At 44.2% G+C, this 9,642-nt stretch overlaps 1 protein-coding gene across 1 annotated transcript in view; it reads right to left on the bottom strand.

Moving 5' to 3' along the window:
- LOC139338830 (complement component C8 beta chain-like) overlaps positions 1–8,358 on the bottom strand; it is a 49,626-nt gene extending 41,268 nt beyond the window's left edge. Inside the window, exon 1 of the mRNA XM_070974106.1 lies at positions 8,033–8,358. The gene's annotated coding sequence lies outside the window, so the exon portion shown is untranslated. The remainder of the gene's footprint in view (positions 1–8,032) is intronic.
- Positions 8,359–9,642: the final 1,284 nt, after the last annotated feature.

Below are 9,642 nucleotides of genomic sequence, written 5' to 3'. Positions count from 1 at the left end.
GCCCTCTGAATATGACACTTGATGGCTGATTAGAGTGAAACATCAGGGTAGTCTCCAACTGTGATGCTCTGATGAGAAGTGATCTAAAGGGTCTCGTCAGAGGACGTCACGCTGACCGCTGTTGCTGTGCCAGATGCTTATCGCTCGGTGCAACTTCACATCAAAAATATAGAATCTGTCCCCTGCAGGCACCGCTACTAGAGACAACTCCATTTAATTAAAAAAGGATACAAAGTTCCAAATTAGAGCATCTGCAATTACTCAGCCTAGGCAGACATTTAGGAAAATTAAATGTCATCAGCAATTAGAGAGATGCATTCATTCTAGGTTTTAGTTACATGTCAGTTTCTATAGTTTTTGCTGATAGTCACTGAGTTAAATACCGCCTTCTCTCACCACTTTGCCTAATAACGACATTAATAAATAACCACCTGCAATGGCAACTTCATGGGACCTCAAGGATCCAGGTTCACTGCATACAGTAAACTGAAATAATAAGGACATTAAGGCAGCACCTGTATTATGAGCTAATCCTGAGGCTCTGTTTTGCATAGAGGTTGAAATCTAGTTTAATGGACTTCATTTTTTCAGTTTAATGGCTTACTTGGTGAATATTCCTAAATAAGAGTGAGAGAAACCGGGTGCTCAACAGGGCCCGCAGCTTATTTTTGCCCCGGGCCCCCCCAGCAAGTTAATCCATTCCTGCTCAGGGATTAATTTTTCTTCTATTTGATTCACGTTTAAGAGTTACATTTAACAGATGTGGCTGTGCTTCTAATTAACAAAAATACAGTATCTCAGAAATTGTTTCATTTCTGCTCTTTTTCTCCCCTCTGCCTCAGCCAGTAAATAAGTGGGTGAGCGACCCCGTCTCCTAGCAATGACATTTATATGCTACCAATTTGGTTTTTCAATACATTATGAGGGCTGCCTGGATAACGTTTAATGGAGGAAGGAAGGAAGTGCTATGGTTTTTCATTGTGCTTGATTTCCTACAAACAGATACTGTTTTACAAATTCAATTAAACAAGTTGTTGGGTGAATATTTTGCACATACATTCATTAAAATGTAATGTTACTCAGTGTCATTATATTTCTCGCAGAGGAAATTTGCTGATTCCAGTTAGCAGTATATAAAAGCAATTTTCATTATACGCTGTTTATTTGGTACACAAAGCTAAAAAAAAGCTAATGCAGTCTGATATAAATCCAACCTCTGCGAAGGATTGAATGTTCAGTTGTAGCTGAAACTGTTGAAGAGAGGTGTGAATTCAAAGTATGATTATTTTGCAGGCTGCAGTCCTTGGTGCTGGTGCATTGCATTACTCAGGGGTTTCTTTTATATCAATAAGGGGAGACTAAAGTATACAAACACCATAAACTGCAGCCTCCAAAATGACCACAGAGCTAAATGGACCCCCCTTTACAACAGTTTCATCGATGCTTCAGTCATGTGCAAGTGAGTCTGTTGTCATTTAATATTTAATTACTCAAATCTCTAAATGATCTAAACAACAGGAACATGCTGTGCTTAATAAGAAAAAAAACCCAACAACAACAAAACATGAATCTGGGGATATGAAATCACATGAGAATTGAGTTTGATAGCTCCTCTAGGCTGAACTAAACATCTCAATTACCTCCAGGGGGTTGAAAAAGCACTGCAGTAAGGAGATGTGGCAGAAACAATATTTAAATTGACTGCCAGTGGAAGAAAAACCCGGCTAAGCTTATATTTGATTACATATTTTATAGAGCACACACCCAAATGCACGCACAAATGCACCTCAGCTACAGTAGCGCCTGCTGCTGCCAGCCCGCCACACTATTATAATCATCAGCCACATATGGAGCTGCTGTCCCGCCTGTGGGGAATAGGGCTGCACAACGGGCCAGCGGGATGAAACCGGAGGACCTCACTACTCAGAGGTGATGAATGCTCTGCTGCTTATGGAGCCTCCTGTAGTGCATCTGTGAGAGCAGATGAATGGGGAGGAGAGGTTGATAAATTGGGTCACACGAACGTAGCGTTTCTGGGTAATGCGGTGAAAACGCTGGAGGAGTGCAGTTGGGTGGCTGCACGTGTCTACAACTGGGGCAGAGCTGCTCCAACTTGACTCCATTTCCTTTCTTGGCTCCTCTCGCGCTCCTGGCATTATTGAAAAGTTACGCTTTTAATTCGCAAAAACATGCTTTGCTTTTTCCATTTCTTGAAGTCACTCACTAAAAGTAAAACTACTAAAACTAAAAACTCACATAAAATTAAAAAGGGACCCAAATGAAAAATAACCTTGTTTGTTGATACTTTGCTTTATGGCTTTTGTTGTTGTTGTTTTTTTTTTTACTGTAATTAACTATATTCACAAATTATGGAGATGAACCAACGCCAGGTTGATGCATATATTTAGGTTAATACAGACCAGTGATATCAGGCTTTTACACAATGAACACCAAGGTGATTAATACATACTGCATCAGGCAGATATCGACATTTGACTTGTTCTCTGTCAGACACGTTGTCAAATGCTGATACAAGATTCCTCCCTAACCATAATAACTGTATATGATAAAGGTATGTAGCACATTTTCTATTTTATTGACTTGTGGACTAATATGTTTCTATATGTTTGAAAATTCAGTATTCATCTAGAAAAAGTAATGTATTCCCTCAGCAAATTATAGAAACCTTTGAAAGGTTGCTAACCCTAAAATAATTAGCAGTCTAGTCTAGAGTGAGATGTTATAAATAAATATAGAAAAATGAAAGAAAAATGACTTGTCTTTATTCTGTGTCTCTGAGCGTATTGTTTCTCTGTGTATGTCAGATATATGTGGAAAAAAAAAACTTACTTAGATATGTTTGAATTTTGATTACCAGCAAAGCCACCCCATTATGTACTGTAAAAGTGCACTTCATTTCTTAGCTTGTGGGTCTTAATAAGTAGTTATAGCTCAGCCCAATCTGATGCCAAAGTGTGTTTGCCTTCCCACGTGAAACCAACAGTCAGTGTTGATTGTTTTAAGGGAGTAGCTATTTTAAACTAACTAGATCTATTCCTAAATCTGCTTTAACCTAACCAAACTGCAACCATCACCTGAAACGTTTCTCAGCAAGCTTTGGTTTGAGTGAAACAGGAAAGCCAGATGTTGCACATTTACTGTATTACTGCTAAGGTTTTCACACCTTGGCGATGCAAAGTGTGCCACACACAGTGGATTGGAGGCTTACACGCTTTGGCATGATAAGTATATCACTTGTCATATTATGGGTTGGAGGTGTGTGGTTGAGGTTTCATTTATTAATTTCTCTCTCATTTTCCACCGCCTGATCTAACAATGCAGGTGAGGGAGGTGCAGGTGGAGGTAAAAAGTCTCCAGAGCCATGATCTCGAAGCCGCAGCCACTTTGTAGCCTTTCAATCAAATAGCTGAATGATTTCACCAAATCCCTCTTGAACTGACATCCCACAAACATATTCCATTTCACTCCATAAAAGTCACGTGTTGATGAATGTGGGCTACATAAATTTTAGTGTTTGAAGATGAGTGCAACAAATAGCCCAGTGGCAGCTTTGATACCAAATTGGACGTATTGACCTTTAAAATCTTGGAAGTATCAGTAATATGTATCACATGCCAGCTTACATGTATGGGCAGCATGTGCATGTGCCACATCATATCACATCACATCACATCACATCACATCACATCACATCACATCACATCACATCACATCACATCACATCACATCACATCACATCACATCACATCACATATCTGGAGCTTGGTGTGTTCATTGCCCTTGTTCTCTTTAAGGCTGCTCTCTGCTCAATCTAATTTAATTAATTTCGGGTTCTTGAGGAGTGTGATCGGGTGGCGGAGGCACGGGGAATGGGGCAAGGGGGTCCTTTACCTTGGCACAGATAAGAAGACAAACTAGATTTGAGGGCGGATAGATCTTGTCGGCAGCACATGCTGCCTCTTGGCAGGCGAGGCGAAGTCGATATTGAGCGGGGCCTTTTCTTACCTCCTAAGATTTACAGTATCTGGAGCTCCGCAGCCTCATACTTCAGTAGATGGATGAGCATTTCATACGGAGCCAACTGGCGCAACATGAGTTGAGCTGAAGGTCATTGTGACTCATTCCCAGCTCAGAACCTGGGCGGCTAGAGACAGAGCCGCTAAATCTCTACTACTGACTTGTTTTAATAGTACAAAGACGACGGCTCTGTGGAAAGGAACAGACTGTAGCCCTGTGCTGGTACTGTACAGCACTGATGCTACACACATGCACAGACTGTACAGTGCCAAAGACAGTTGAGAGTACAGTAGTAGGGAGTGGGTACAGATTGCCGTAGAACCTCGAGGCATATGGCAGGACGCCCCATGCCTCCCAGCTAATTGAGTCCTAATGAATCACTGGTTTGGCATGCTACATGTCCCTTGTGATGTCTGGTGTCATTGATGCATTGAAGATGCCCAGTCCTCTGGAAGTGAAGCCGGCAGTGACGGCCATTCCGGCTGAACATGGGAGGCAGGCTGACGCTGCCTGCTTCACCCTGAACATTTCACTCACTCACCAGATGTTACAGGCCAAGGCACAATGATAACTAGCCACCCAGCTCCACACAATGGAAATAATTGTGTGATGGGCTGGCAATTCATTGCCCCATTTGATTGCAGTAACACACTCTGTAGTGGTGGGGTCACTGCCTCATTGTCAACTCAACAGGGTCAGTGCAACAAGGGATATAACTGTGAGAAAACACTCAAAGTCAATGGTGCTTGACTGCTATACTGTAGAATGTACACTTAAATGACTAAATTACATGTGAATTGATGGAAACATTACGTAAGCCTCGCCTGCCATTAGCAACACTGGCTGACAATTGTTATTCTTCAGCTAACTTGCACATTTTTCATTGTTTTTCTCATTTCAAAAGAGGATTGATACTGCAATCACAGCCTCACTCTAAACTGAGGCTGGAGACGGCAGTCTCTTAGCTTACTTTAGCATAAAGACTCCAATAGCTGGCTTGAGTCTGCCCAAAGGTAGCAAACTCCATCAGTGAGCACCTCTAAAACTCACTAATTAACACTTCATATCTCATTTATTTGCTGCATATAAATGATAAGTGCAAAAAAGTTTTGGGGCAGTTATGTGCCAGACTGTTTCTTGGCCAACCTGGGTATAAGCCTCACCCAGGCATAGAAACCCTCTGGCATATAAAACAGCAAACTTTAACTTAAAGGACTGTTCCTTTAAACTTCTTATGGAGGACATCTGAGTTCCTTTTCTTTATCTACTTTTACAGCTTGCAGTTGGAGTCTTTGCTTCTGACACATTTGGTTGCCACAACCCTCCCATTGCACTCTCAACTTCAGATCCACCTGTCATGTTGATTACACTCCCAACGGAGCGTGTGCATCACTCAGCATCCCACAATGCACCACTATCTCAGCAATCTTCCACCCTTTCAAGTGAAGCAACTGAGATCACCTCTGACCTGCCTCTGCCAGGGGCCACATCTTCATTAATGAACAGATTTGAAGTGATAAGGCCACCAGCAAAATGGGAACTCAGACACAATCTTGCAATCTCATTTGGACTACTTTTATAAAAGATTTAGGCCACTCCAAGAATCATGTGTCTAATGCTGAAACGCCACATTAATGTCAGCGTAACCCCTGTTCGTTAGATGCATTATCACAGAGCACTTGGGAAATCTTAAGGGAGTTCAAACTGAGGTAATGCCACTGCAGTAGGAAGAGAAACAACAAATGTGACGATACACCAGGCTTTCAGCGCGACAAAAGGCAAGAGGCAACACTACGGCAAATGAGCGAGACAACCCCAAGGATTTCAGAAGGAGTGCAAAACAACAATCAGCCCAAATGTTGTCCCTGCATTGTCGTAATTGTGCTGAGATGACATGAGAAAGAAATAACCAAACCACTTTCACCGTTTTACAATAATTGCAAAAGCGCAAAAGGCACTATGGTCTTAATCGGATAAGATCCAGCTCCCATATCCACTTGCTGCTTTTGCTGTCAGGAGTTAAATTAAGTGTCTTGATTCCACTGGGAGACCCAACAAAGACGCCCCTACTGGAGACGTTAATGCTCTCTAGTGTTTTGTTCAGCTCCATCTTAAGCCCCACAACTCACACTGGGCTGAAGAACTGTCTTGAGATGACAACTGGAAATTGTACTGTATGCATGTGTGTGTGTGTGTGTGTGTGTGTGTGTGTGTGTGTGTGTGTGTGTGTGTGTGTGTGTGTGTGTGTGTGTGTGTGTGTGTGTGTGTGTGTGCGTGTGTGTGTGTGTGTGTGCAGCACATGTGTCCGATGACTGAGCCAGTGGGTGCAGCTTAGAATCTGTTGCAGAACATCCTCTGTAAGGAGATTACTAAAGGCAGTTTGGCCGATGGGCAGAAGTGGCCAGTGAACTTTGGCACCAATGTCAAACGCCGACCTTTGCTTATGTTGTGCCAAGCCGCAACATAAACATGATTTGTGGTCATTTGAGCCAACACGATGGAGGTGAGCCCCATCATTTCACCAGCGGCTTGTTTTATCGCTGCTAGCTGTTTTGTTATTGCTTTTCCACAGCCATAGTCAAAGCCATTTTCCATCTAGGCCTGCTCTTACATTAGCACTCAAGCAGAAAACACAGGGCATCATGATAGACATATGGTCCAGCGCTTCATTGAAAATTTCAACTGGTCTTATTGGCTCAGATTCAGTTTTACCCAAAGGCGGGGGGTTGAGCTTTGAGGGGTTAAAGTCATGGAAAATCACGTTAGGACGGGGTTAAACTCTCTACTAGTACCCGCCTCATGAAGGTTACTTGGGAAATTGTTCAAGATTGGTCTTACAACAAAGTATTTTGCAATGCACAACTTTTATTTTGGACTTTTATTAAGAAGACAATAAGAGAAAATGGCGCGTTAATCGGAATATTTCTATGCTGCTGATTATCTTAATAGGATCAATACGGTTACATAATAAAACACAAACCATAACAGCCTATAAAAAGTGTTATGTGCAAAAAAAAGAAGAAAAAAAAAGGGGGGGGGGGGTGGGGGGTGGATCATTGGCCACTGATATTATCCATCTCCCATCGGGAAATCCAAGTGTGGGCGCTACTGCTTACCCTGACGCAGTTCAAACGTGTCCCCCCCCCCCGCCCCCACGCCTGGAAGCTTCCACGATTTTTATCCCCATTATGACCCTTGAACGTGAATGAGAACCAGAGGAGCCACTCTTCCACAGGCCTATGCGCTGGTTTGAGGCAGACTTTGGCTCAGCGCTGCCGGTCAGACCGGCGCTGCTGCGCTGCGCTGCGCGCTCCTATCCAACCCTCCATCCACAGGTACTCATCCCCCAATGCAGCCCGCTGAGCATCATCTAACGGTTTCTGAACACAAATCGATACATTTATCAACATTTGCGTCATTGTTCAGTCATTCACCGGCCATCGGAGCGGGTTAACAGGCAGTCGTTTGAAGATGACTTAGTGCTGTTGCAGCAGGACATCTCCTCATTTGAATATTTGAGGAGGGAGGGGGCTCAGACGTGGTTGAAAAAGCTTTTGGCTAATACTTGTATCTTTAGATCACATCTTGTAAAGCAGCATAATGTGGACATGTGAGTCACGCATCGAAATCATTTCAAAACGAAATGTCCATTTCCAATTTGTGCGCAATTCAATGTGGGACAGCAGGTTATTTGACAGGCGACCGGCGTTTGCGCTTTTAAAGGACTCCACATTCAAATCTCTCAAGCAGCAACGATGATCTTGCTCACAAGCTCATTTCTGATCTTATTTCTGTCATTCGACCCTCTGTGTGACTGTGTCTCAGTCATCCAGAGCGGACGGTTCCGCAACCCATTTTCATTCAGCGGCCAACGCATCCTTTCCATAAATCTTGCCATGTCGCTGAGCTGCCTGGCATCCTTAAACAGCTCCTCAGTTTCACAGTTTTAAAGACTCCCGTTAATAGAGAAGCTCAGAACTGACATGTCACTCACCTTTTCTCAGCGGATGCTTCTCTGGAGTGTCCCATTTATGCGTTTTAATCCACATCTGTGTCCCCTTCATTTGAGCGCTCTATTTTCCCCCCATTCAGAGAGAGAGGGAGAGAGAGAGAGAGGGAGAGAGAGGGAGAGAGAGAGAGAGAGAGAGAGGGAGAGAGCGTGTTTAAGAAAATCCATTTGTTAATTCCATTTGCCGGACACACAAGGTGAAATCACATTGCCTTGCTTTTTACATGTTCAGAATTCTTCCATAATTCTAAGATCCCGTAAAGCCCTATCTTCTTCTTTTCCCCCTCCTCTCCGGCTCTGAAGTTGCCTGGTTACCCCTGTTTCTCATTCAAGGAGGCTGAAGGCTGCATACAGCGGCCAATCATAGCAGCAGCCGGAGAGATTAACTATTTCTTGGCTCCACTATTCTAGACTCAGGCGAAAATGAGGAGAGTGGGCGGGGAAACTGGGCCCCCGGTGACAGAAAAAAAAAATTAAAATGCACAGAGAATAATGTAGAGAGAGAGGGGGGGGTCGTTAGAGGGAGTGTGTGTGTGTGTGTGTGTGTGTGTGTGTGTGTGTGTGTGTGTGTGTGTGTGTGTGTGTGTGTGTGTGTGTGTGCGCGCGCGCGGGGGGATTAAACATTTTTCGAAAAATAAAGGATTGGGGAGAGGAGGAGGGACCAGTTGCCACTTCTCACAACAACAAAGATGTAAGTGAATGATATTCCAGCCTCGCAGGGTGCAGCGTCCCCTCCACTCCTTCTCCTTCACTGGACGATCGCTCTTTAAGGAGCACAGATCCGTCTCATTTCTGAAAATCCCCAAAAAGCAATCCATCAGGGTAATTGATCGCCCCCCTTAAACCAGCCATCCGTCAAGGCGAAGCCCCCCCCCGTCCCACTCCAGTCGCCTCATCATAGGCTGTATTGATTTCAATTTCCCCCTCCAGCCGGGGTGAAAGGTGTAGGGGAGCGAGCCAGCTTCAATCACTTCTACACGGCACGCGGGGCCATAATGACCCCCCACCTTCATGCCCGGCCACTGAGGGGCCTGCTACATCCAGGTCAAGCCCCCTCAAACACACATGTATACACACCTACTGCATGACGGCCTCGACCTTTGTGCAAGACTGCAGCGGGCACACTAGTGGCTTCAGACCGGCCCCCATGGGGGGCCATGCAGAAGTGCTGGTGCATTATGGGGGAACAGTTGGGGGTCCTGACAGAGCAACAACAAGCTTCTCAAAGAGACAGGTCCCAATAGGAGGGGAGGGGGAGTCGATGCATGGAGGGTGTAAACAAGACTGTCTGGGACATTCCAGCAGATACCAGTCAGCATGAAATATATTTTGTTTCGTCTTCAATGTCAGCTTTCTTGTTTTGCTTCATAAGGCGTTTTTCAGCTCCACATCACAGCCACTCATATCTGATTCCTGCGCCAGAGTTCACACGTGCTCAAAAAAACTTTTTCGTTTCATTTCTTTGTCCTGTTGCAGCCACTGAGTGTGATTGATGCATCGCTGGCTTTACTCCATCACAGAGATTACAAATGAAAACAACAGTGTTGGGGTCCTCCCTCCCCCACTGCCGGACCAGAGCTGTGTTTGTGTACGTG

This window comes from Chaetodon trifascialis, chromosome 11, assembly GCF_039877785.1.
Source record: "Chaetodon trifascialis isolate fChaTrf1 chromosome 11, fChaTrf1.hap1, whole genome shotgun sequence".
NCBI classification, from domain to species: domain Eukaryota; kingdom Metazoa; phylum Chordata; class Actinopteri; order Chaetodontiformes; family Chaetodontidae; genus Chaetodon; species Chaetodon trifascialis.
This window is presented reverse-complemented; position numbering and strand designations above follow the sequence as displayed.